This window comes from Triturus cristatus, chromosome 4_2 (assembly GCF_964204655.1).
Source record: "Triturus cristatus chromosome 4_2, aTriCri1.1, whole genome shotgun sequence".
NCBI lineage: Eukaryota > Metazoa > Chordata > Amphibia > Caudata > Salamandridae > Triturus > Triturus cristatus.
In genome coordinates this window covers 929945817-929950816 of record NC_140586.1, presented here as the reverse complement: position 1 = coordinate 929950816, position 5000 = coordinate 929945817, and the positions used below count along the sequence as shown (strand labels likewise).

The following is a 5000-nucleotide window of genomic DNA, read 5'->3' as shown; positions in this document are numbered from 1 at the left end:
GCTCACAACATTTGCTGATGTGACTCCAAAAGCAAGGACCTCGTGGCGCAACGGTAGCGCGTCTGACTCCAGATCAGAAGGTTGCGTGTTCAAATCACATCGGGGTCACTGTTTCCCATTCTATGCCCCACTGAGTTCCCATATTTGATTTAGAAAGCAAAGTCAAAAGAACACAGCCTTGCATTGGCCGGGAATCGAACCCGGGCCTCCCACGTGGCAGGCGAGAATTCTACCACTGAACCACCAATGCTTCACATGTGTAGCTTAGAGACAGAGCTCTGTCCAAGACAGTGATGAGGCGCACGCACTCAAATTGCACACCTATGAACAAAGTGTGTGCAACAGACATTGGAATGCCAACGTTTCACATGATGGCAAGAATCAGATGCAGGAGACTATAAGTATGAATGTTTTTGCATTTGCTGAGGTCACTGGCTTGGGACTAGTGTTGTGGTTATCAGGGCATGATGGCAGGCTGCTCCCGACAGAAGTGGCTCATAGAAGGCAGCCTCCAGATCACCAGCACTATTGTGTTTCAGATCATGTCACTGAACTCTCCTCCTTAAAAATCCTTCCCACTGTCTTTGCCAAATTCCCTGTCCTCCCCGAAATGCTGGGGTGAAACGGGCAGAGTTCTGCGCCCTGCGTCCCTAACGCGCTCCCAACGCGGCCTACAGCCCTGGTCGGGCACAGCCCTGGTCGGGCTTAGACCACTGGGGCCTCTGGAGAGCAAGACCTCCAGAAGCCTATGGTCAGGCCTATTGCACAGGCATTTTGTGCCTGGCCATTCCGGGATTGTTGTGTTTCAAGGCCCAGCCATCAATACTAATGTGATGGCTTTCCCTGAGAACCCTCATGTCCCTGTCCTCCCAAGAGCCCGAGCTTTTATGTAAAATAAGGTGTGCACCTTGGGCCTTCCCCTTTGCGCTCTCTGCCCCCTCTCTTTCTCCAAAGCTGAGCTCTGCAGGTAAATGTATCTATCTGAGTGAGGGGCTAGGGAGGGCCTTGCCCAGCAGTCTTACAAAGCAAGAGTTCAGAGAAAGCACCTGCTCTGGGAAGGAGACTCCGCTCACAGAGAAGACAAGTCTAACATGCCACAGTGAAGATTGGATGGGCAAGACACACGCCTGACAGGCTGGTAGAACACCACCAGAGGAGCAGATAGCTACGCTAAGAAGGCCACAGAAAAGTCATACATGTATCTCATACACTGGGACTGGTTGTAATACTGGCCCTAACACCATTAGACAGTAGTCTGCGCATCATAACACCCAACAGTGACAAGACACTAAGCAAATGGCAAATGCTGCGTAGGATAAAGATGCCTTATATAACACAAGCTCAAGGCAGGCGCGCACACATAAAGATATATGTTGAGTCTCAGGAGATGTGCTTTTGTCTCTAGTCTCTTTGGCGCAATCGGTTAGCGCGTTCGGCTGTTAACCGAAAGGTTGGTGGTTCAAGCCCACCCAGGGACGTTTCCTTTTGCATGCATGAAGCACTTTAATAAATCATAGTAATGTGCCTTTGGTCTAGAGCTCCTGCGTGAGACCCTTTCCCTGAACATTTCAATCCTCTGCGTTCTCTCTGCACCTGCACTCAATTTCATCAATAGGATGGAAAACAAAAAGCCGAACCTTGTAATACAACCCTAGGCATATAAGGAGGTGGGCAAAAATGAAAAGGCTCACAACATTTGCTGATGTGACTCCAAAAGCAAGGACCTCGTGGCGCAACGGTAGCGCGTCTGACTCCAGATCAGAAGGTTGCGTGTTCAAATCACGTCGGGGTCACTGTTTCCCATTTTATGCCCCACTGAGTTCCCATATTTGATTTAGAAAGCAAAGTCAAAAGAACACAGCCTTGCATTGGCCGGGAATCGAACCCGGGCCTCCCGCGTGGCAGGCGAGAATTCTACCACTGAACCACCAATGCTTCACATGTGTAGCTTAGAGACAGAGCTCTGTCCAAGACAGTGATGAGGCGCACGCACTCAAATTGCACACCTATGAACAAAGTGTGTGCAACAGACATTGGAATGCCAACGTTTCACATGATGGCAAGAATCAGATGCAGGAGACTATAAGTATGAATGTTTTTGCATTTGCTGAGGTCACTGGCTTGGGACTAGTGTTGTGGTTATCAGGGCATGATGGCAGGCTGCTCCCGACAGAAGTGGCTCATAGAAGGCAGCCTCCAGATCACCAGCACTATTGTGTTTCAGATCATGTCACTGAACTCTCCTCCTTAAAAATCCTTCCCACTGTCTTTGCCAAATTCCCTGTCCTCCCCGAAATGCTGGGGTGAAACGGGCAGAGTTCTGCGCCCTGCGTCCCTAACGCGCTCCCAACGCGGCCTACAGCCCTGGTCGGGCACAGCCCTGGTCGGGCTTAGACCACTGGGGCCTCTGGAGAGCAAGACCTCCAGAAGCCTATGGTCAGGCCTATTGCACAGGCATTTTGTGCCTGGCCATTCCGGGATTGTTGTGTTTCAAGGCCCAGCCATCAATACTAATGTGATGGCTTTCCCTGAGAACCCTCATGTCCCTGTCCTCCCAAGAGCCCGAGCTTTTATGTAAAATAAGGTGTGCACCTTGGGCCTTCCCCTTTGCGCTCTCTGCCCCCTCTCTTTCTCCAAAGCTGAGCTCTGCAGGTAAATGTATCTATCTGAGTGAGGGGCTAGGGAGGGCCTTGCCCAGCAGTCTTACAAAGCAAGAGTTCAGAGAAAGCACCTGCTCTGGGAAGGAGACTCCGCTCACAGAGAAGACAAGTCTAACATGCCACAGTGAAGATTGGATGGGCAAGACACACGCCTGACAGGCTGGTAGAACACCACCAGAGGAGCAGATAGCTACGCTAAGAAGGCCACAGAAAAGTCATACATGTATCTCATACACTGGGACTGGTTGTAATACTGGCCCTAACACCATTAGATAGTAGTCTGCGCATCATAACACCCAACAGTGACAAGACACTAAGCAAATGGCAAATGCTGCGTAGGATAAAGACGCCTTATATAACACAAGCTCAAGGCAGGCGCGCACACATAAAGATATATGTTGAGTCTCAGGAGATGTGCTTTTGTCACTAGTCTTTGTGGCGCAATCGGTTAGCGCGTTCGACTGTTAACCGAAAAGTTGGTGGTTCAAGCACACCCAGGGACGTTTCCTTTTGCATGCATGAAGTACTTAAATAAATCATAGTAATGTGCCTTTGGTCTAGAGCTCCTGCGTGAGACCCTTTCCCTGAACATTTCAATCCTCTGCGTTCTCTCTGCACCTGCACTCAATTTCATCAATAGGATGGAAAACAAAAAGCCAAACCTTGTAATACAACCCTAGGCAGATAAGGAGGTGGGCAAAAATGAAAAGGCTCACAACATTTGCTGATGTGACTCCAAAAGCAAGGACCTCGTGGCGCAACGGTAGCGCGTCTGACTCCAGATCAGAAGGTTGCGTGTTCAAATCACGTCGGGGTCACTGTTTCCCATTTTATGCCCCACTGAGTTCCCATATTTGATTTAGAAAGCAAAGTCAAAAGAACACAGCCTTGCATTGGCCGGGAATCGAACCCGGGCCTCCCACGTGGCAGGCGAGAATTCTACCACTGAACCACCAATGCTTCACATGTGTAGCTTAGAGACAGAGCTCTGTCCTAGACAGTGATGAGGCGCACGCACTCAAATTGCACACCTATGAACAAAGTGTGTGCAACAGACATTGGAATGCCAACGTTTCACATGATGGCAAGAATCAGATGCAGGAGACTATAAGTATGAATGTTTTTGCATTTGCTGAGGTCACTGGCTTGGGACTAGTGTTGTAGTTATCAGGGCATGATGGCAGGCTGCTCCCGACAGAAGTGGCTCATAGAAGGCAGCCTCCAGATCACCAGCACTATTGTGTTTCAGATCATGTCACTGAACTCTCCTCCTTAAAAATCCTTCCCACTGTCTTTGCCAAATTCCCTGTCCTCCCCGAAATGCTGGGGTGAAACGGGCAGAGTTCTGCGCCCTGCGTCCCTAACGCGCTCCCAACGCGGCCTACAGCCCTGGTCGGGCACAGCCCTGGTCGGGCTTAGACCACTGGGGCCTCTGGAGAGCAAGACCTCCAGAAGCCTATGGTCAGGCCTATTGCACAGGCATTTTGTGCCTGGCCATTCCGGGATTGTTGTGTTTCAAGGCCCAGCCATCAATACTAATGTGATGGCTTTCCCTGAGAACCCTCATGTCCCTGTCCTCCCAAGAGCCCGAGCTTTTATGTAAAATAAGGTGTGCACCTTGGGCCTTCCCCTTTGCGCTCTCTGCCCCCTCTCTTTCTCCAAAGCTGAGCTCTGCAGGTAAATGTATCTATCTGAGTGAGGGGCTAGGGAGGGCCTTGCCCAGCAGTCTTACAAAGCAAGAGTTCAGAGAAAGCACCTGCTCTGGGAAGGAGACTCCGCTCACAGAGAAGACAAGTCTAACATGCCACAGTGAAGATTGGATGGGCAAGACACACGCCTGACAGGCTGGTAGAACACCACCAGAGGAGCAGATAGCTACGCTAAGAAGGCCACAGAAAAGTCATACATGTATCTCATACACTGGGACTGGTTGTAATACTGGCCCTAACACCATTAGATAGTAGTCTGCGCATCATAACACCCAACAGTGACAAGACACTAAGCAAATGGCAAATGCTGCGTAGGATAAAGACGCCTTATATAACACAAGCTCAAGGCAGGCGCACACACATAAAGATATATGTTGAGTCTCAGGAGATGTGCTTTTGTCACTAGTCTCTGTGGCGCAATCGGTTAGCGTGTTCGGCTGTTAACCGAAAGGTTGGTGGTTCAAGCCCACCCAGGGACGTTTCCTTTTGCATGCATGAAGTACTTTAATAAATCATAGTAATGTGCCTTTGGTCTAGAGCTCCTGCGTGAGACCCTTTCCCTGAACATTTCAATCCTCTGCGTTCTCTCTGCACCTGCACTCAATTTCATCAATAGGATGGAAAACAAAAA

The 5000-nt window shown here is 49.9% G+C and overlaps 8 non-coding genes across 8 annotated transcripts; 5 read left to right on the top strand and 3 right to left on the bottom strand.

The window, feature by feature from the left end:
- The first annotated feature begins 36 nt into the window (after positions 1–36).
- Positions 37–108, top strand: TRNAW-CCA (transfer RNA tryptophan (anticodon CCA)). Its single transcript has one exon. It is a non-coding gene; the product is annotated as a tRNA-Trp (tRNA).
- Positions 109–179: 71 nt separating this feature from the next.
- Positions 180–250, bottom strand: TRNAG-GCC (transfer RNA glycine (anticodon GCC)). The gene has a single exon. It is a non-coding gene; the product is annotated as a tRNA-Gly (tRNA).
- A 1154-nt stretch (positions 251–1404) lies between these two features.
- TRNAN-GUU (transfer RNA asparagine (anticodon GUU)) lies at positions 1405–1478 on the top strand. Its single transcript has one exon. It is a non-coding gene; the product is annotated as a tRNA-Asn (tRNA).
- A 243-nt stretch (positions 1479–1721) lies between these two features.
- TRNAW-CCA (transfer RNA tryptophan (anticodon CCA)) lies at positions 1722–1793 on the top strand. The gene has a single exon. It is a non-coding gene; the product is annotated as a tRNA-Trp (tRNA).
- Positions 1794–1864: 71 nt separating this feature from the next.
- TRNAG-GCC (transfer RNA glycine (anticodon GCC)) lies at positions 1865–1935 on the bottom strand. Its single transcript has one exon. It is a non-coding gene; the product is annotated as a tRNA-Gly (tRNA).
- Positions 1936–3406: 1471 nt separating this feature from the next.
- TRNAW-CCA (transfer RNA tryptophan (anticodon CCA)) lies at positions 3407–3478 on the top strand. Its single transcript has one exon. It is a non-coding gene; the product is annotated as a tRNA-Trp (tRNA).
- Positions 3479–3549: 71 nt separating this feature from the next.
- TRNAG-GCC (transfer RNA glycine (anticodon GCC)) lies at positions 3550–3620 on the bottom strand. The gene has a single exon. It is a non-coding gene; the product is annotated as a tRNA-Gly (tRNA).
- Positions 3621–4774: 1154 nt separating this feature from the next.
- On the top strand, positions 4775–4848 carry TRNAN-GUU (transfer RNA asparagine (anticodon GUU)). The gene has a single exon. It is a non-coding gene; the product is annotated as a tRNA-Asn (tRNA).
- Positions 4849–5000: the final 152 nt, after the last annotated feature.